General features: G+C 41.0%; 1 non-coding gene across 1 annotated transcript; it reads left to right on the top strand.

Moving 5' to 3' along the window:
* The first annotated feature begins 15,832 nt into the window (after positions 1 to 15,832).
* On the top strand, positions 15,833 to 15,938 carry LOC118549723 (U6 spliceosomal RNA). The gene has a single exon (XR_004924202.2). It is a non-coding gene; the product is annotated as a U6 spliceosomal RNA (small nuclear RNA).
* Positions 15,939 to 23,136: the final 7,198 nt, after the last annotated feature.

The following is a 23,136-nucleotide window of genomic DNA, read 5'->3' as shown; positions in this document are numbered from 1 at the left end:
CTGCATCCACTCCAACAATTCCATCCTCCCCTCCATTACAATGACAGCAGTCTCTTCTCTCTTCTCTAATCGCTTCGACCCACACTCTGGACCCCACCCCTTCTGCATTCTGAAAGAACCATGTTTCATCTATCATTCCCTCTTTCCCCTATATCTTCAGCCACTCCCCTCCCCTTAACATGTGCATGCACTCTGAGGTCAACCATTCTTTACTTTTAAAAAACTCAAAATGCAATACACACACAGACACACACACACACACAGAAAAAGAGAGAGAGAGAGAAAGGGAGAGAGGAATATTATTCAGCCATAAAAAAGAAAAGTCTGAAGAAGAAGGAGGAAGAGGAGAAGGAGGAGGAGAAAATCCTGTCATTTGCTACAACATGGATGAATCCTGAGGGCATCATGCTAAGTTAAATAAGTCAGAGAAAGACAAATGCTGTAGGATCTCACATACATGTGGAATTAAAAAAAAAAAAAAACTGAACACACAGAAATAGAGAAAAGGTTGGTGTTTGCCATGGGCTAGGCGTAGAGGTAGGGGAAATGGGTAAAAGAGGTCAAAAAGGCACAAACTTCCAGTTATAAGATAAATAAGTTCTGGGGAGATAATGTACAGTATGGTGACTATGGTTAACAATACTATATTATATTTTTGAAAGTTGCTAAGAGATTAGATCCTAAAAGTTCCCTTCACAAGAAAAAAAATGCAAGGTGATAGATGTTAAACCTATTGCAGTAATCATTTGCTATACATATGTATATCAAATCATATCGCACATTTAAACTAATCTGAGGTTATGTGTCAATTACATCACAATAAAACTGGAAGAAAAAAAAAAAAAACTCCTAGACCCTATGTCCCCTTTTAAGCCTTGTCACTTCACAGCCAGGATTCTTAAGATTTCAGTCCGCATTTGTCTTCATTTCCTTATCTCCTCAGCCAACTGAACTGTCACTGCAGCTGATCTCACCAACCAACAGTCCTCCCTCCTGTCACCCCATATGAGAGACATTTGAAATTATCGTATTATGGGAGTGCTCAGTAGCACCAGACTCTCTTGGCCAGACCAACCTCCTCAAAACATCATCCTCCTTCACCCTCCCGGACACTGTTCTCTCCCTGTTTTCCTTGGTCCTCAGCGATTGTCAGCTCCTCTCCCTGGGGCCCCACATCACCTCTCCATCTCTGGTCCCAGAATGTAGCACAACACTAATATAGGGTAAGCCTCTGGAAATACTTATTGATAGACTGGTTCAAATAATGCAGTGGTTCTCAACCCTGGCTCCTCCTTAAATTCATCAGGAACTTTTACAGAAGTATCAATACCCCAACTCATCGTATTTCTGATTTAATTGGTCTTGAATGAGGCCCAGTTAACAGTATTTTCTAAAAGCCTCTCAGGTGCTCACCACCAACCTTGTCACCCCAAGCTGGGTCTTTAAGGACAGGAAATCTGCAAAATGCATAGCTATCATTTTGGAACTTAACCCTTTAGTTAGAGTTTAAGTGGAGCTTTAAAATTCTGAGAGAGCAAATTTTAAGGGTTCTTGTTAAAAGTTTACATTGAATGTTGCTTACAGTCGGCTCATCCATTGTCTTGCAATCCTAGATTTCTCTTACCCTTGCTCAGCCAGGAGCCCAAGAAACAAAGTCACACATTTTGTCACATGAATAAGTGGCCTGACAGTTGCAAACACAGGTGTTTCTTCCTCTCCCTTCTGAGTCTGCCAGGATTCTTGGGAGTGCCTTTGCCCCACCTTCCCCCCAGTTTCCAAGTACCAACAGGCCCAAGCCCTTCCAGAAGCTTTGGCCTTCCTCTCTCTTCTGCCTTGAGGGTGCAGAGTCTGTTGTGTGCCTGGCTCCCTCGAGAAATTCTGCCTGTTACTCTTTACCAGGGATGCATCTCTCATGAGGTTGGCGTGACCAGAGAGGCATGTTCACATAGAGGCAGTTTTATTTGTTTCGTGTGTTTAATTATATGACTGTCGTTGTGGTTTCTGGGGGTTTAGGGTGAAGAGGTGGGGAAGGAGTTGGTCAAAAGAGGTCTAGAAGTGTAGAAACAAAACAACCATAAAAAGCTGTGAGACCCAACCACACTGAGAAACAATTCCATCCACCTGGCCCACCTTTTCCTCCCATATTTTGCTGCAGACATCCACCCACCCACTTCCTTATCTTAGGGAGAAAGAGAGGTCACAAAGAGAGGTAATGATTCAAAACTGCATCTTAAATTGTGACCACTCTGATATTTTAAGATAGTTTGGACAGTCATCTTAAGAGCAAGGGGATTAAGTCCTAAAGGTCTGAAAAGTGACTATAGAAGATTCTGGGAATGTCATGTTGCCAGGATATTCAGGAGGTCCGGATATTGTCCCTCCACCAGATCCTTCTCAGCAAAGCTACAACGTCTCACCAGGAAAAAAAAAATAATTACTCCAAAGTTCAACTCATGGAAGCTCAATCCGTATTGCAAAACTCAAGGGAGGGTTGTATATGGGGCTCTGTAACAGGAATGGCTTAAGAACCCAGAACTGATGCTACTGTTGGTAAAGATCAGAATCTACATAGTTTACATTTTGGAAAAATGGGCTAAAGGGAAGGGAAAGGAGGACAGGGAGGGGGGCAGAACACTATTTGCAAAGGGCAGCGAACTGAACCAAGGAGAGTGATTATTGCCAAACAAATGGCACTGGTCCTAGCATTCACCAGAGGCAAGGGTTGCTGCGCTTGTGATTATAGCCTAGTTAGTCCCCCTTCCGTCCTATGAGAAAAGGGTAAAAGTTGTTCCGTGTGGGAAAATGGAAGTATGAGTAGTGGGTAACCATTATGGGAAGCATGGCTCAGTTCTGTCAGAAGAGTTGCCTGAGAAAGCAATGAGAGCCCGCGCCCCGCGTACTCACAGACCAGGTAACTGCTGCTTGGAGTCCTAGGGTAGAATGAAGCTAGAGCCACGGAGACTTTAAGAAGCCCTTTGGACCAGAGAGTCAGTGGCAACAGCAACATAGATTAATTGTTTTTCTACCTCCAGTAACCAATAAAGCTACAACATCTAAATCTTACTTCATTCTAATTTAACCTTTTAAAATAAAATAAATTTAAAAAATAAAATAAATAAAATAAGTTCATTAGCAAATTTTGAGGCTCTATTAAGTACTCAGCACAGTGATAGGTTTTCTGAAGGACAAAATTTATTATGGGGAGAACTACATTAGAGAGAAAGCTAAAGAATGGAGTCATCTAAATAGGAAAAAATAGAAAAATCAGGAAATTCCAGAACCCCCTGGAAATCTTCCTTTCTCCCTAATAACAACCATGAAGCCTCCTTCTTTGTAAAGAACCAGATTGCCCCAACACTGTGTGGGTACTCCCTGGCTTGACTCATTTTCACCTAAGGGTAGGGAGGGCAAAATTAGAGTGAAGTGTTTGTTGGGGTTCAGCCACACTTTTAAATGTACCCTACTCACACTTGGTTCAGTATGGGGTGTGGGTTTTATAGCTGGCTGCCTCTCCTTGGTGATTAATGGAGCTCCACTAAAACCTCCAGCTTTCAACTCCTCCTCCCATCTGGGATAAGAACCAACAATTCTCAGGCTAGAGCTGAGAGGCTGGTATGAAGAAAGCTCAGATGTAGTAAAAGATGACAGGCTAATGAAGACCTGACATCTTGCTAACCGTGGAATCCCTGAGCTGTTTTCCTGGACCCAGAGAGCAGTATAATGCAAACACCCTTACCAGATTCCATTTGCTTTTGCGGGGCAAACAGGAAATTCAAACCTTACCCTTCCTAGGTTTGCGGTGGACAACAACCCACCTTCAGGTCCTTCTAAATTACAACCTGCTCCTGGTTCTTCCCTAACTGACTTATTTCTGGGGGTCCCTCTCTCCCACATACCAGCTCCTTTGAACAGAATTCAAGACCCTCCAAGATTCAGCCTCTTTCTCCTATCTCATTTCCCACCATTCCAGGTCTCAAACTCTTGCAAGTCAGGCCACACAAAGTTCTGTTTTATATCTCTGCCTTTTGCTTGTATCTTTCTCTCTTGACCATCTGATGAACCAGTGCTATCCAAAGGTGTAGTCAATCCTGGGGTTTTCCTAAGTTAGAGCAAGGAGGGGCCAATTTTCCTGGGGCAATATGTGCATGCAGCCAAGAGGAAATGGCAGGTTCTTGCTTATGATGTTGCCATATGCAAGCAACTCACCCAGGCTCCTCCAGACCTCACTTTTTGTGGGAAATTAGCAAAGCGACACCTATTTTGAAGCCATGGTGGTTGGTCCTCTTTGGCCTAGAAGAAAGATTAGGGAGGAAGACTTCAGGCAGTGCTTTTCCTGAATGCCCCTGAGGAGGAGAGTGAAGGCTGCCCTCTGGGGAGAAAAGGCACACTCTCTACTGAAGACAGTTGCCAAGCATAGGGCATGGATCTGTGAAAGTCCTGCACTAATATCACCCCCTTCCTCTAGGGCTTTCTCTCCACTCCTCTCCATCTCACTGCCACCAGGTCCACCAAGTTTAATGCTTCATGGTGGTGTCTCATGGTCACTGGGCCTGGATTGAAGATCTAACAGAAAATAATCAAGTTAGTTTGAATTTTCATTCCTTTAAGTATTTCTATTAAAGTCACATACTTTTTCTTGATTCATTGGAGAAAATATATATCTTTATCTAGCAGATATTGCTGATACATTTTCTTTTAGGTAATATGTAAGCTATTTTATATTAGGGATCCCATCACCAGCTATTTGATAATTCCTCATCTTTGTCAAATGCATCATATTTTATTCTAGAACAGATATTATTACACTGGATTTCTGTATCAGTCCCCACTGCTCCAGACCTTTCTAAATTACAACCCAATCCTGTTACCTCTGTGATTTAATTATTTTGGTGGTTCTCTTTCAATCACACAAAGTCCAGGCTCCTTTGCATAGTACACAGGGCTCTCCAAAATCTGCCCTTTGCTTCTCTCTTGTTTCTTACCCTCCAGATTTCAAACTGTTGCAGTTGACTGAAGATATAATACTTTCTTATATATTGATGCCTTTACATATTTTTCCCTCTCTGGAATGCCCTCTTGATCTTTGTCTACTTGGTGACACCTTTGTCCTTTGAGAACCAGGGCTAGTGTCTTCTGTTCCATGGAACTGTCCCCGACCACCCAACTGGAGAATTGATTACTCTCTCCTCTGAGTCACCACTTAACCCTGAATTTATTTCTAAAATAGCACTTGTCACACTGATTTGCAATAACTTCATTAGGTCATTGGCTCCTCTAGTAAACTGTGAATGCCACAGGAACAAGATATTCATCATATTAATTTTTATATGCTCATTGCTTGCATAACTTCATTGTTGTTGATCTATAAGTTATTTTTAAATAAGTGAATACAAACCAATTGCAGAGGGTCAGTAAGAAGAAAGAAGAATATAGGTCTGTTACTATAATTCCCATTTAACAGGAGAAGAAACTGGGCTAGATGCTAGTCCTACAAAACAGAAGGCACTTCAACAAAAAGCTTAGAATCTAATGCTATAGGACAAAACAGAAGGCAACACAATACTAGGGAAACTCAGATTAATTTCCAATTGGGAAGATATGGAACCTGTCATTCTATAGATCCTTAAAGTGAGTAAGAAGTAAGCAGGAATGATGACGGCCATATAAAAATGTTTCTGAAATGAAGGACTAATAAGTAGAAATCAATGAGAGTAAGGAGACAATCCTCCTTCATAAGGAACAACATAGGCAAAGGCGCAGAGCTGGTGAGCATTGAGGGAAGGTCATGTAGTTCACATGACCACAGTTAATGGCAGGGTCATGGGAAATAAGTCTGTAAGGTTAGGTTGAGTTCAATCAGGCAGATCCTTGACATTTTGACTCTGCAAAAGGGAGGCTTTGAGATCAGAAAAATCATTTTTCTTCATAAAACCTCTTTATAAAAAAAAAAAAAAAGATTAGAACAACCAGAAACTGGAACTCCTCAGGCAGGATTGCTCATATTCTCAGTTCAAGTTTTACAACAATCTATGTTGCTCGGTATGGTCATCTCCCTCACCTGGCTTCAAATGACTTTCGGCTCTTTCCAAAATCAACTCCATTCTTTTTTTTCTTTTTTTTTTTTTTAAAGATTTTATTTGTTTATTTGACAGAGAGAGACACAGCGAGAGAGGGAACACAAGCAGGGGGAGTGGGAGAGGGAGAAGCAGGCTTCCCGCGGAGCAGGGAGCCCGATGTGGGGCTCGATCCCAGGACCCTGGGATCATGACCTGAGCTGAAGGCAGACGCTTAACGACTGAGCCACCCAGGCGCCCCAAAATCAACTCCATTCTAAGGAGCAAAACTTAATACCTTAAAGGTATTAAAAAAAACAAAAGGCTCCAAAATAGTGAAATCTCAAAAGCTTAAAAATGGCAATAATGTAGAAAAAAATGCTTTCATTTTGAAGGAGATGGACTGCATTTGGATATACAAAAAAAGTCATATTAGAGTCAATAATGGGTACGTATAAAGCATGTGCAAATCTGTGTGGGAAGGTATACATAGGTCAGAGATATGAAAACAAAGAGTAGAAAAATAATCCATTGAGTGCCAGAGTTTTCCTATCTCTCCATAGGCATCCATAGCCTCTTACTCTTCAGATAAAAGGGTCTGCTATTCAGTCACCAACCCAAACCAGAATAATGATTTCACTTGCAGAATAATCATGAAGCACCACAGGGCTTGCCTTTTCCTTTACTACCTCCCTAGGCCAATTCTATTAATCTAAAAAATGAATTTCAGTTGTAACGAATACTCTGGGAAAGAAGTAAACAATTTTCTAAAGTACCATATTTATTACTACTATTATTATTCATATATGGGCTTCTCCTGTGACAAAAAAAGAAAAATATTTACTAACCTTTCAAGAATGGTGTGAAGTTTAAATAATTTATGTGACTAAAGCTACAGCTCCGTAAGGGTCAACCCGTTTTCAGTGTTCTTTCTTTAGAAAATGAAATCAGCTGCAGAAAACTACAGCTCATACTTCAAATAGCACTTTATTACATGAAATCTGTCTCACAACCACAACAGGGAACTGGCAGAATAGCCTTTGTTTTTTCAACAATTTCGTTCCACTGGTTGCTTAGCAAGGTTTTAGAATAGCCTTCAGGGAATCTCACTGGCAAGACCATAGATTCATGTGGGTTATAGACTCATAATTATTCAAATCATGTTTTGTTTTAGTAACTCAAATGGTCTCTTTTTTGTATTAAATAATGTATTTCCTGGGCACCTGGGTGGCTCAGTCGTTAAGCGTCTGCCTTCGGCTCAGGTCATGATCCCAGGATCCTGGGATCGAGCCCCGCATCGGGCTCCCTGCTCAGCGGGAAGCCTGCTTCTCCCTCTCCCACTCCCCCTGCTTGTGTTCCCTCTCTCGCTGTGTCTCTCTGTCAAAGAAATAAATAAAATCTTAAAAAAAAAAAAAATAAATAAATAATGTATTTCCTTCTCCTTTTTTTGATAGTCAGCAGTTTCTGAAGTTTCTTGCCAAGACGATTTCCCTTTTCTGACCATCCTAACATAGACATATATAGAACAATTCAGGAGTCTCCATAAAAGGACTGTCCTAATTAAAACAATGCCTAGAACCAGGACTTCTAAAATGCAAATTACGGGACTCACCGGTCAATAAAAGATTTTCCTCTGCAAAGAAGACGATGTTGTATAATAGTTAAAGCAGAGGATTAATAAAAGATAAGATGGACCATGTCATGACTGACCCTATTTGCTTTGCCACCTCTCCCTACCTCAATTTCTTCATTATCAGAATTGAGGTAACCTATCACACGGGGTTGTTAGGAGGAGTAAAACATGCCATGCCTTGGAAATCAGTTTGTAAAATAAAAGGGTTTATGTAAATGTCATTGTTATCGCGATAGTGAGAAGTTACCCATTCCGGATCCCCTTCCAATAAAGCGTATGTACGCAGGGTGAGAGGTTGGGGGGTTGGAGTGGGTAAGGGAGGCACTGGCCACGTTGTGGAAAACACTGGGGCAGAAGCCAAAAGGTGAAAGAGTCTAGACGAATGCTCAGGAGACGATAATAAACTCCCACAGAGTGGTGTGAAAGAAACCAAGCAAGTAAGACATACATACTAAAACTTAATTTGCAGAAAACATGAACATTTGTGTCTGCATGTTTTAAAGTACCTTACCCTTTAGAGAGTGTTTGCCAGGGATGCAAGCATTGTCATTGGAACTCGGCCTTCTTAGGACAAGTCAAATAAGGTATTTGCCCACACATGCTTTTGCCAACGTACAGACAGGCAGGAATCTGTCTATGAAGAGAAATGCCTCGGGTTGTTTGCTTTTGACAGGCTCAACTTTACCTACTCCTCCAAATTAGATTTGTTTTTCTTCTCGGTGTCGCCTGTTAAATCTACCCTCGTGTCTGTCCTACTTTGGGAGAGTGCAATCAGTCATGGAGAGCAATTGTAATGCCCTTCTAAAAATGTTATCCACCCAAGTAAAAGTATATAATTTATTGGGTCTATTGAATACTAGATGCTTTCCATATGTATTATTCAATCCATGCAAGTTATGGGTGATAACATTTTACCGGGGAGAACACAAAGGCTTGGCAGATTGAACGGCTCCAAGTCAAACAACCAGAACACTCTCGCTATACTGTGAATGGCTCTAGTGAATGCTGGTTAACAGACAAGAGAAACTGTGAGACTATATTCTACCCAAGTGATTCCTTCGCCAAAAACTTTGAGTAAAACTTTCCAGGCTTGGATATAGCAGGTATTGGGGTACTGTCCTCCTAGAGAGACAAGGGGCAGGTCAGAGGTCCTCACCTGCCTCATTTACATTTGAAGGTCAGTGACATATCAGGGAAAAGTAGCTCTGGATTATCCTGGTCTAGCAATCTAAAACCGGATAAGCACTTGAAAGAGAAGGATAAACATGATTTCCACGGGGTTGAACCCAGTACCTCTAAGGTTCCTTCCTTCTTGTATTCCATAAATCCCTGACTGTTAGCACACTGTCCCAATTTTCCAAACCTAAAGGTAATTATGCCTCATTATTCAAAAATGGTACAATTTCTACTAACTCCCTCAGCCCCAGAAATGATACAAAATTGCTCTTGTCAGTTTCAGGAAATCTTTTCTTCAAAAACAAGCCACAGCAATCCCCCATCCTTGCAACAGATAACACTCGTTTTCTAAAATGTGCTGAAGCATTTCTGCAGTCTGCCACAGGGCTTGGGTGTGCTGCCCTCACCCTTGACGCTCCCAAGATCAAAATAGTACCTGGGAAATCATTGCTTTAAAGGTCTCTCTGAAAATTTCATGCTTCTCAGCCATATTTCATAAGTTATTATTCAATGAAACTTCAGTGAATATCCTCAGCTACCACCACTTCTCCACCCCTCCACTAGACATCCCTAATTGCAGAGTTCATACAGCAAAAAGATGCTACAGACATGGAGACCAAGCCTACCATTTGGAGACCTGAACCAAACCTGGAGAACCAAACCAACCTTCGGGAATTCAACTCATAGCAGAAAGCAGGTTAAGAGACAGCACTCCATGTATCTGTCCACCTCTTCAGGCAGTTGTGCATCTTTTATCTCTGCTCTGCCCCCGCCCCATTTGTACAACCATGCATCAAACACGTCCAAACTTTAGGTTGGCACTACCTTTATAACCAAGATGTAAGTCATAGCAGGAGGGTGCAATGATACAAGCTCAGTTTTCTCCCTGTTGCATCCGTGGTGCTCCACAAACTCAGTTCAGTGGAATTTTCATCCCAGCAGAATTTAAGAGTATGTTTTCCAGGCCACTCCTTATGCTTTTCCTCAGCCTGATTCCTTGGGTGCCACCTATGCTTTCTGCTCATGGGTGTTTTCCACAAGATCAAATGGACATCCAGACTTCAAAAACAGATGAGGTTTGTGACAGATGGTCCCAGTTTTTTGAACTTGTTTTTATGGAGGTGCTTTGGTCTGTCAAAAAACTCAGAATGCCAAGGACTCCTTCCAGAATGATCCCATTGTCCTGTTCTGCTCCAACAATCCAAGAAAAGAGAGTTTTCCTTCTTTACATATCAGAATCATACAGAGAGATGGTTAAAAATACACCTTCCTGGGGCGCCTGGGGGGCTCAGTCGGTTAAGCGGCTGCCTTCGGCTCAGGTCATGATCCCAGAGTCCCGGGATAGAGCCCCGTGTTGGGCTCCCTGCTCAGCGGGGTGTCTGCTTCTCTCTCTGCCCCTCACCCCTCTCTCATGCTCTCTCTCACCCTCTCTCTGTCTCTCAAATAAATAAATAAAATCTTTTTAAAAAAAAATACACCTTCCCAGGGTCCATCCCAAGCCTACTGAACTAGAATATCCAGGAGTAGAAACCAGGGATATCTGTTTTAACAAGCTGCCTTATTGATCTTAGTGAAAATGCAAATTTGAGAGAAATATCACTGCGGCCTAAATTACTAATATGAAAATTTGAAATCAGGGTGCTAAACACTTTCTTTTTAGCTTAGATCCTTCCTAGAATATATAGGTGTCCTAAGAGATAACAGTGTCCTTTCCAGAGAGCTCAAGATTATACTCGCAGGCATTCAACTGGGAGAAGGCAGATTCCCACCTGGACCCTAATCCTGGTCATAAGGAGATGAAGATATAAACTATTTCCTCCTTCTCCCACCTTCCCTCTGTCCTGACCAAGAGATGACTGATCACAAATATGATTGCTTTATTAATAAAAAATCCCATCCTACATTAATGTTCGCTTTCTTACGAAGAAATGATGTGACGAGTTGGACAGAATATTTTTAGAGGATTTAATGTCTTCATTTTCACAAAGAAGGACTATATCTTTACTTTAATGTATGTTGGACCCAAACACCTTAGGACTAAGATCCCTGGGGTGAAAGTCCATAAAGTTAATAGGACACTGAACACAACTGATAAATAGCTGACTAACAGTGTGAACACTGAGCACATAATGATAACTTCGATTTTACTCTGAGCCTCAATAGAGAGGAAGTTCAAAGCAAGTTAGCCACTAATGGGAAATTCATGTTCACTTTCGACATCCCCTGTTTTTCCCTTTTTTACTTCCACAGTTGCAAGTCGAGTTTCTATACGCAAGCAGGCAACCCTGGGTAAGCCCAGTTGAAATAATGCCAACTAACCAGGTCACATAGATATAGATGAATAGTGACTGATGAAAGGTTAGAGAGAACTTCAAGTGACCACACAAAATAGGACCATCAGCTTCTCATGAAAATGGGAGAGCAGTTGATAAAATTTTCCAAAACATCAAAAAAATATATATAAAACAGGTTTGTATACATTATTGAAGTGCTCAGGTAATAATATAGTAAAAACCTTTTGCACTGATGCATTCAGCAAATGTTTATTGAGCACCTACTATATGGCAGGAACTGTCCTAGCACGAAGGATTCAAAGATGAATAAGAAACAGGCTTGGCCTCAAAGAGCTGTGTTTCTAGTCAGTGGAGACAAATATATGAATATAGGTGTGCAATTAGGAACTACGGGTGTTAGGCAGAGGGTGGACAGGTAACAATGGGGACCAAAGAGGGAATAGTCGAAGGGTCTTTGGAAAGGCAAGAGACAGCGTGTATAGTCTTCAATAGTTAGCAGGTGTTCACCAAACAGATAAGGTAAAGAAAGGCTCTCAGGGCAGCTTGAACAAAAGCTTTTATAAAGACATAAAATATATGGCATATTTATAAAATGTCAAATAATTTGGTACATTTGGAATATCACAGAGTGCAATGAACAGGACCAATGATGACCCTGAAGAAATAAGAGGGGCCTCGTGAAGAGCTCTGAATAGCATGTCAGGGTCCTGAGGCTCCAGAGGGTGCCACCAAAGAGCTTGAAGTCTTAGAGTCTTAGTAAGTTCACCCTGGGTTAAGTGTGGAGATGAACTATAAGCAAAGAAGTATCAGAGGCATGCAATCGGTGAGGAGGCCATTGCAATGATCTAGACAAGATCATGAAGGCTGGATTAAACCAGGGGTAGTAAAACAGAGGTGTGGACAGATATTAAGAGCTGCAAACAGAGTAAAAATGATAGGCCACGGACAAAAACCCAGTTGACCTAGTATCTCTCTTTCTATTCTTATAAGTAGTCAAGTTATTTACTTAAATGATTCCATGTGGAGCATCAATTCCATGTGAGACAATGGTCTAAATTAATTTCATTTCTCTGATAAAATACATAGGAGTGCTACTGAGTGGTAAGACCGCTGAAATACACACAAGGCAGGATGGAAAAGAAAAGAAGAGCCCAGGATTATGTAAAATAAGCAATTCTCAGTAGTTGCCAGAGGTCAAAGGATGAGGGTAGAATTTGATTATGGCAGGTTATCAAAAGGGAATTTGGGGGGAGGGGGAGGGCACAGGGAACAGACAAAAGTGTTCTATATCTTCACTATTGTGGTAGTAAAATGACTTTTTGCTTTTGTAAAAACTCATAAACCTATACACCAAGAAGAATGAATTTCTCAGAATAGCAATCTGAGAAAGGAAACCTACTTACTCTTGGATATTTATTCATTTACTCATTCATTCACTCAGAATACACATACTCAACAAATAGCACATACTCCATGCCAGAAACTGTTACGTGTTAGATACATGGTGGGAAATGGGCCCCATGGAGCCTGCAGTACAGTGGAAAAGATATCCATTAAGTAAATATTTCTGTAAATTCAATTACAATTGTGATAGGAAAAAAGAGCAACATAATATGAAAGCATGGAACAAGCTTCCCTCAAGTGGTGATATTAAAGCTAAACCCCGGGGCACCTGGGTGGCTCAGTCGGTTGAGCGCCCACTCGATTTCAGCTCAAGGTCATGACATCGAACCCTGTGTTGGGCTCCACCCTCAGCGTGAAGTCTGCTTGAGATTTTCTCTCTCCCTCTGTCTCTGCCCCTCCCCCTGTGCCCTCTCTCTCTCTCTCTCTCTCTCTCAAAATAAATAAATAAAATCTTTTTAAAAAAAAAAGACCCTATTGAAAAAAAAAAAAGATTCTCTCTCTCCCTCTGCACCTTACCCCCCCCCAAAAAAACTAAACCCTAAGGATAAGTTAAGTTGACTAAAAGTGAAGAGGAGTGGTCAAGGGAAAACAACACATTTGGGAAGACTCTGAGGTATGAGCTTTCACATACCACGCACACTCTTGTATACTCACACATGCTCACAAATACCCTCACAAACTTACCTCCTCATGTACACATTACTAAATTTTGTGTTTCTCTCTAAGACCCTTTATGCTATGCATATTTCTATAGTGGAAATTGGTAAGGACTTTCTATAGACTTCCTGTATCTACCCCTTAGCAGATAAGACACCCCAATAAAATTATTTAACCTATTTGTACCCCAATTTCGGGCCCCATGCTCAGCAGGGAGTCTGCTTGAGATTCTCTCCCTTTTCTTCTGTCCCTTCCCCCGCAAAATAAATAAATCTTTTTTTTAAAGGCTCTTTTTTTTAATTTTATTTTATTATGTTATGTTAGTCACCATACATCACAACATTAGTTTTTGATGTAGTGTTCCATGATTCATTGTTTGTGTATAACACCCAGTGCTCCATGCAGAACGTGCCCTCCTTAATACCCATCACCAGGCTAACCCATCCCCCCCACCCCCCTCCCCTCTAAAACCCTCAGTTTGTTTCTCAGAGTCCATAGTCTCTCATGGTTCATCTCCCCCTCCGATTTCCTCCCCTTCATTTTTCCCTTCCTACTATTTTCTTTTTTCTTTTTTAACATATAATATATTATTTGTTTCAGAGGTACAGGTCTGTGATTCATTAGCCTTATATAATACCCAGTGCTCACCATAGCACATACCCTCCCCAATGTCCATCACCCAGCGCCCCCATCCCTCCCACCCTCCACCACTCCAGCAACCCTCAGTTTGTTTCCTGAGATTAAGAGTCTCTTATGGTTTGTCTCCCTTTCTGGTTTCATCTTGTTTCATTTTTTCCTCCCTTCCCCTATGATCCTCTGTCTTGTTTCTCAAATTTAAAGGCTAACTCTTAAAAAACACTGACAATACCAAGTATTGAGGAAGATGGACAATAGTTGGGTCTCCTCCACATTGCCAATGAAAGTGAAAAATGGTAAAACCACTTTGGAAAACAGTTTGACAGCTTCTTTTAAAGTTAAATATACACTTATCATCTGAACCAGCTACTCCATGCCTAGGCATTTACCAAAATGAAACAAAACCATATGTCCACACAAAGACTGTTCATAGCAACTTTATTCATAATAGCCAAAAATTGGAACAACCCAAATGTCCACCAATAAGTGAATGGCTAACAAATTGTGTTATTAACACAATTAATTACTATCCAGCAATAAAAATATAACTACTAGCAAATGCAACCATGTGGATGAATCTCATGGTTCTCGCACCATGCTGAGTGAAAGAAGCTAAACACAAAAGAGTACATTCTGTATGGTTCCATTTATATGATATGCTAGAGAGGCAAAATGAATCTATAGTGATAGAAATCAGATCAATGGTTGCCTAGAACACTGAGTGGAGAGAGGGATTGACTGCAAAGGAGTGTGTACAAGGGAACTGTCTAGTTGATTAAAATGTGCTGAATCTTGACTGTGGTGATGGTTATATGGGTGTATGCACTTAGTGAACTATACACTTAAAAAGTATACCTTTTATTGTATGTAAACTATACCTCACAAAGTCAATTTTTAAAAAGATGGTTGCCTAACTCTTTAAATTAGAAGCCTTATCTTCATCATCATCCTACAATGAGTCATTCAGCAGTAAATTTTATAAGGAACAAGTTCTTTATGAATCATGCACAGGCACCCCAAATAAATGTCTAACCACTTGTTTGTGTTATATGTGCATGGCTGGAGAAATAGGTGCCCATTAACCTAGCCCTTGCCCATCCTCTCTGATTCTGAGCCGCAGAAGAAACTGTAACTTCAGTTCTCATCTTCCTAAGTATCCTCATTAACGACTTGTTGACCAGTTCCTGAAGTAAGTGTCTGCGTTTATTTTTTAAGATTTCATTTATTTATTTGACAGAGAGAGAGCAAGAGAGCACAAGCAGGGAGAAGCAGGCTTCCATCTGAGCAGGGAGCCCAATGTGGGGCTCCATAACTAGGACCCTGGGATCATGACCTGAGCTGAAGGCAGACACTTAACTGACTGAGCCACCCAGTGACCCCTTACTTTTAAGCAAGTTCTACCATCTGAGATCTTGGCTGGCTGCAGAGCTTAAGGGTACATTCTCTTCAAAATCTGCCCCCATCTCATACCAGAGGTAATGGTTAGTCTGACTACATAATGAACCAGTGCTAATGATGGTCAGATAGGCTGCCCTAATTACCTTCCCCTGCTCAAGGACCCTCTTAAAGACTTTTTTGAAAACACAGGCAATAGGAAAGCTAGACCTTCCTCTCCTTGAAATTTTCCTGTCTATAGTCAGAAACTGATGGACAAAAGCAAAGGATCATAAACTAAGGGCTCTGCTAGTCTGCGCAATGATCATACATGCTAAGATGAGTGCCTCCGTCTATTGGAAAACCTTCCTTCCTGATTTGGAGCCTTTAAAAAAAAAGATTTTATGCATTTGAGAGAGAGAGTGAGTGAGTGAGAGAGAGAGCATAAGCCAGTGGGGAGAGGCAGAGGGAGAGGGAGAAGCAGACTCCCCGCCCAGCAAGGAACCTGACACGGGGCTTGATCCCAGGACCCTGAGCCAAAAGCAGACGCTCAACCGACTGAGCCACCCAGGCACCCTGATTTGGAGCCTTGGCAAGGTAGCAGGATGCTCACTTCAGCAGCACATATACTAAAACTAGAATGATACAGAGAACATTAATTAGCATGACCCCTGCACAAGGATGACACACAACATCCTAAAAAAAATTCATAGAAAAAGAGAACAGACTTGTGGTTACCAGAGGAAGGGAGTGGGAGGTGGGCAAATTGGGTGAAGGTGGTCAAAAGGTACAAACTTGCACGTACAAGATAAGTAAGTCCTGGGAATGCATTGTACATGATGACTACAGTTAACATTGCTGTATGGTATATCTGAAAGTTACTAAGAGAGCAGATCCTAAGAGTTCTCATCACAAGGAAAATCACAAAATTTTTGTAACTATATGAGGTGACAGATGTTAACCAAACTTATTGTAGCAACCATTCACAATGCATATATGTCAAATTATTATACAGTACACCTTAAACTTACATATAGTGCTGTATGTCAATTATATCTCAATAAAACTGGGGGGAAGAAGAATAGCAGAAAATGCATAAAACTTACTACAAGCCCAAATCCTGTGTTACCTATTGTATTCGTTTTCTATGGCTGCATAGCAAATTACCACAAACTTAGCAGTTGAAACACCATCCATTTATTATCTCACGGTTTGGCAGGTCAGAAAGCTGAGTGGTCCTGGCAGTACTCTCTGCATGGAATATCACAAGGCCAAACTCCAGGAGTCAGCTGGGCAGGGCTCTTATCTGAAGGTTCTGGACAAGAATCTGCTTCCAAGCTTATTGAGCCTGTTGGCAGGATTGGGTTCCTTGGGCATGTAGGACTGAGATCCCATTTTCTTTCTGGCTATCTGGAAACTACCTGCATTCCTCAGCTCACAGCCCCCCTTCCGCATCTTCAAAGCCAATAATTGTAGGTGTAATCTTCCTCAGGATTCAAATCTCTCTAACTTCCTCTTCTGTGACCAGCCAGAGAAAACTCTTCTTTTAAAGGGCTCATGTGATTAGATCAGGTGCACCTGGATAGTCTCCCTATCTTAAGGTCAACTCATTAGTAACCTTAATCACATCCAGAAAATTACTTTTGTCATGTAACATAATGTAATCACAGGAATAACACCAGGGGCAGACACCATGAAGCCATCTTAGAATTCTGCCTACCATAGTGATGCTAGATTCTATCCAGCACCACTGACCTGCTCTGTATCCCTAGAGTTACCATTCACCCAAACATTTTAAAGTCTTTAAAAACAAATGCTGCTAGTCAGTGATTAGGAGCCTACTTCCCAGATTATAGTAATTAAGACTATTAAAAAATACCAGATTTAAAGTTAAAGGAACTGTGTTTAAATCCCAAGTGTTCAGGGCAGAAAGAAGTTATTATGAGCTGGGAAAGGCTTCCTAGAAGTGGCACCCAAGCAGAGCTTTCTAGGATGCAGAGAATTTGGGTAGGAAAGAGCATGACCAAAGATAGGAATGAATAAGGCCTCGGCAGAGTGGTGAGGAGACCCACCTTACAGCCTGTTTGGGAATAATGGATGATCAGACAGATGGGGGTAATGAAAAAGATGGCTTTATAAATCAGGACAAGAGTTTGCATTTGATTCAATAAGCAATACTGAGCCTTTGAAACCTTCTTAGGTTTCATAAAAGTATGCCGAATAGTTAGAAATTGTTGGATTGGTGAGAAGAATAAGATTAGAGAAAGAATAATTAGAAAGCAATGGGAGACACAGATTGCTTATCTATTAGAAATACATACTGACATTCCATGATGAGTGGGGTAGGCTTAAACATCTTCAAAAGAAAAATAAGGGGGAAGAAACAAAAATAATAAAGCGATTATAACTGATGAAGCTTCCTGAGAGGTACACGGGGGTTCAATATAGTATTCTACCTACTTCTGCATGTTTGAATGTTTCCATAATAAAATGGGTTTTTGTAAGCCTATTGTGGTAATCAAGGAATGAATTCATAAAAACCTAGACATAGGTGGTGGCAGGGAAAATAGAAAGAAAAGATTAATTCCACAAATATTTTGACCTTGATAACAGATTTGATATAACAACTTCAGCTGAGGGAATAAATAAAACTGACTCATTTATATAGCCTTGGAAATAAAATGTCTTAAAAAGGAACCTATCAACCTGAACTTTCAATGAAGTTAGTTCCTCATTAGTCTGTATGATCAGAATGCATGGAGAAATTAATCATCTGTGTAAGTTAAATTTCTGCCCATAGATCTTTTTCTCTATCTACTGCACCACATGAGAAAACTGGACAGATTTTTGTTAAGTTTAGAAGGTCTGTTTGGAAAAAGCTGCCTATTAAAATATGCTTTGATTGGTCTATACAAAAAATAACTTTGTGGGCGCCTGGGTGGCTCAGTTGGTTGAGCGACTGCCTTCGGCTCAGGTCATGATCCTGGAGACCCTGGATCGAGTCCCGCATCGGGCTCCCTGCTCGGCGGGGAGCCTGCTTCTCCCTCTGACCCTCCCCCCTCTCATGTGCTCTCTCTCTCTCATTCTCTCTGTCTCAAATAAATAAATAAAATCTTTAAAAAAAAAAAAAAAAAAATAACTTTGTAAGTCCCTAGATGTGTCTCATTTATTTATTTTTCTCTTAGACATGGCAATGTAGGATATTAAGTTTAAAGTTTTCCACAAGTTGAGTCCAGAATTTTATCTTTTTAAAAAATTATCCAGGAATCTTCTGGGCACAAGCACCCAAAAGACCCAAATGCTTTTTTTTTTCCCAAGTGATATATTTTTGTTTTCTACAAAATTGCTATCCTGGAGATAAACAGTTCTTATTTCCATATCTGCAAGAGCCTAAAAAGGAGAATTTTTTTGAAATTCTTAATGTAATTTGAGAAGGAATATGTCTTGGAGTAAAAAGGGAGAGAAAGGCTTTCAAAAGATGAATGAGAGTGGTATCATAAGTAAAAAACATTTGGACCCATTTCAGAAAGACAGGCCCTCTTATGGGCAGGCTCTCACTGAGACAAATAAATGCTCCAACAGCATTCGACACCTGAGGCTTCCATGGGACACACCTGAGGCTTCACGAGGGCGCCCACACTCTTCCACAAGCACTTGAGCGGAAGGCCTGCCCGAGGGACGTTTGGTTGCAAATACAGAGAAAAGGCCATGGCATTAAGACACTGTGAGTTGAGAAAATAAACAGTGATTTCAAACTTATTCTCCAAATCAATTAAGCTAAGAAATCTAGTATTATTTTTTTTCTTTGAAGATTTTATTTATTTGACAGAGAGACACAGCGAGAGAGGGAACACAAGCAGGGGGAGCGGGAGAGGGAGAAGTAGGCTTCCCGCGGAGCAGGGAGCCCGATGCGGGGCTCGATCCCAGGAATCTGGGATCATGACCTGAGCCGAAGGCAGACGCTTAACGACTGAGCCACCCAGGCGCCCTGAAATCTAGTATTATTTTATAATCTTAAATTTGTCCCTATTATCAAACCCAAAGGTATTAAGCTGTTCCTACAGGAAACATGTGCTGGATTCAGGTACCAAGTACCCGGAGCTATTGAAATCTCTATTTTCAAATAAATAGCCAGAATCTTGTCACTCGAAAAAATAATATCTAGACCTAAAACACTAAATTTCAATGGATTTTGGCAAAGTGGTTCAGTATTTATTGTCTGAAACCATGGATTTCCTGGAGTTGATCTTTCACTTTCAAATGTCTGTGGTTTCCAGGAAGTGCTTACCCTGGTTTTATCATTACAAGGTCAGATGGTCAAAAATGAAGACATGTCATTTATGACCATTTTGCTTTTTAGGTAGTATGATCAAAGTGAAGAGCAGCAAGTTTGTTCACATGCATACCAGAGAACAGAACCAATGATAATCAATTATTGATTGTTGTAAGTTTCAATTAATTGAAGTTCTTTTAACCATTATAATAATTTTTAAATTATAGCCAATAATTACTTTATTGCTTCTACTAAAGTTTATCAATGTTAAATGAGTCTCCTGGTCATTGCCAGTTATTACATCTTAATAAATGAAATGGAGATGATAGATCATGCATTAAACGAATTCTGTATTAAAAAAATGCTCATAGATTCTGAAGACAAGACTATAGGATTGCTCAAAAAGAAGTATTCATCCTAACCATTGCGTAAAAGGAATACTAGTAGAAGAAAAGATGATAAAGCCTTGTTCCCTGGTGTAGTGGTTTCAATGGTGAACCCCAAGAAGACATGTCCATGTCCTCATGTCCTAATCCTCAGAACCTGTGAACTTTACCTCATTTGGGAAAAGGATCTTTGCACATGTAGTTAAGAATCATGAGGTGAGGTCATCCTGGATGATCCAGTGGGCCCTCAATCCAATGACAAGTGACACGGAGAAAACCATGTAGATCGAGGCCAAGATTGGAGTGACACCGCCACCAGCCAAGGAACACTTGCCAGGAGTTGCCAGAAACTGAAACAGGCAAGGAAGGATTCCCCCCTAGAGCCTTTGGAGGAAGCATGGTCCTGCCAATACCTTCATTTCAGAATTCGGGCCTCCACGACTGTGAGAGAATAAATTTCTCTTGCTGTAAGTCACCAAGTTTGTGATAATTTACATAGTCCTAGGTAACTAATATACCTGAGGATTAAAATCCAAAATGACCTTTGAAAAGTGTTTTCTGAAAGCCAAAAAAAAAAAAAAATTTGGTGACTCCTGATCTCTCCTTCAAAGCTGGTTTCTATAACATGGGATCCAACGTACCTGGCACGTAGCAAGCATTCATCAGTTTACTCCCTTGGCTCCCTGCGAAGTCCAGCAACTCATTCTGTTACCACCATATGGCCATGGTCCAGCCACACATACTTTCCAAAGTCTGCATTTCCCCAATAATTTACATTAAAACTGCACTAAAATCATCTTCACATATACCTGCCAGGACTCTGAAAACCCTGGAAATTCTGACTCAGGAAGTCTGAGGTGGGGCCAAGGCATTTGCACATTTAATAAGTTTCACAAAAATGCTGATGTCTACCAAAGACCAAAACCTTGAAACTAGCACATTCAGCAGCTGGACTCATTGTCCAACTCTGTCTCATTCCAAAACCCAGTTGGGCTGATAGGCCAAGGAACAGGGAGCATGGGACTGGAGGACAAAGAATACATCTAAGAAACCTGGACATGCTTTGAGAGCAAGCTCCAGTCATACTCCACCTGGAAATGCATCATCCATGCAGTGTTTCTGGGTCTACGCAGACTCCAGAGGGGACCAGAAAATAGACTAAAACCAGAGCTGGTGTAAAGTGATTAAAAAGAGAACTATAAAAGTAAACTCAATTTAAGAAGTATTTATTGGCTACTATGCATCAGATACTGTGCTACTCTATCAGATCTGATGATAGGGTCCCTTCCCCTCCTCTCAAGAGCAAATCTAGGGCACTACCAGGGAAAACAAAAACCTAGCAGTCTGGTTATAACTAATCCGAAACCTCGTATCCAGGCCTGATCTCAGAGGAACCATCAAGAACTTAGCCCCAGTAGCTGAAGCTGATTTCTCCCTAAGGTTACATTCAGTACAGATGTTATCAGGAAATGGATGTCAGGGGTACTGAGTTTAAGAAGTTGATATTTATTGGGGCGCCTGGGTGGCTCAGTTGGTTAAGCGACTGCCTTCGGCTCAGGTCATGATCCTGGAGTCCCGGGATCGAGTCCCACATCGGGCTCCCTGCTCAGCGGGGAGTCTGCTTCTCCCTCTGACCCTCCTCCCTCTCATGTTCTCTGTCTCTCATTCTCTCTTCACAAATAAATAAAATCTTAAAAAAAAAAAAAAAAAAAAAAAAGAAGTTGATATTTATTAAAGGTTAGAGGAGTTTGAGGAAATTCTCCTCTCTTGATTAAGTAAAAACACAGAAAGGATAAATGTTACTGATTTGATTAACAAATAGAACTAGAAGATTTGGTCTCTGACACTTGAGGGGATTCCTTAGTGAAATATCAAACTACAGTCCTAGAGTTAGTCTTCTGCAAAAGGAACCACCTGATTTTAAAAAGAGTACAACTAGCCACCTGGGTGGCTCAATGGGTTAAGCATCTAACTCTTGATTTCCGTTCAGGTTGTGATCTGGGGGTCGTGGGATCGAGCCCTTCCATCGGGCTCCCCACTCAGCGTGGAGTCTGCTTGAAATTCTCTCTCCCTCTCCCTCTGCCCCTTCCCTGCCACCTTCACTGCTCATTCTCTCTCTCTTTAAAAAAAAATTAATAAATTTTTAAAAATAAATAAATAGGGGCACCTGGGTGGCTCAGTCAGTTGAGCAGCTGACACTTGGTTTTGGCTCAGGTCATGATCTCAGGGTCCCAAGGTCCAGCTCCACACTCAGTGAGGAGTCTGCTTCAGGAGCCTATCTCTTCCTCTGCCCCTCTCCCTGCTCGCTCACTCTCTCTCTCTCTAAAATAAATAAATTTTTTAAATCTTTTTAATAAATAAATAAAAATACATAGTAACTATGCCCATTTTCATTACCCATTAGGTTATTAGATTATATGGTTGAGTCAAGTTCAGAACTATGACAGTTATGAGTTCATTATTGCTTACTAATATAACTCCGGCTTGAAACATTACTTCTGCCCAGAATCAGTGATCCCAGCCGGCATTGGCATATATTCGTTCACTCATTTAACCAATTATTTTATGAGCTTCTTCTCTGGGCCAGGCACTGTAGCAGGGACTGAGGTTGCACTAGTGACCATGTAGTCTTGGTTGCTGTGGGGCTCAGTCTTTAAAACAATACCCTGTCAAGAGCCACCCTGCATACCTCTGCAGCAGATACCGCTAATCAATCACAGCACCCTTTCCTGCCAAGCCCCTAGGCTGCTTGAGGATGTTTCTCGACCTGCTACTCATGAGGATGCTACCAGTTAAGGGTAGAACCTAAGATGAAACTAATTGGCCATCCAGATGCTAATGAAACTACACTGAATCACCGGTGGTTCCCCCAAAATACTATTGTCTTGGTTCACATCATTTTCTGTTTCTGTCCCTTTCACCAACCCCTCCTCCCCCTCTATGAATGTCCAAATCAACTCTTCTGAAGATACAGCTCAAATGCTGTACCTTGAAGTCTCCCTAGTTCTCTTTCACGTAAGATATTCTTCTTCTGAATCTCTATATTTCTTCCCCCTTTTTATGTTAACTAATAAAGTGCATGCCTTGTTTCCCACATATACATCTTAAGAAATATGCCTTTTGCCTTTATCCATTATACAGCTTTGCATCCACATACACACGCAAATCATATGCTTGCTAAGCACTGGTTCAATTAATTATGACAGAAGTTGGGATTCAAGCTCACTTGAAAAAAGGTTCACTGTATACC

This window comes from Halichoerus grypus, chromosome 1, assembly GCF_964656455.1.
Source record: "Halichoerus grypus chromosome 1, mHalGry1.hap1.1, whole genome shotgun sequence".
NCBI classification, from domain to species: domain Eukaryota; kingdom Metazoa; phylum Chordata; class Mammalia; order Carnivora; family Phocidae; genus Halichoerus; species Halichoerus grypus.
The sequence above is the reverse complement of the archived record's forward strand: the minus strand, read 5'-3'. Positions and strand labels throughout refer to the sequence as shown.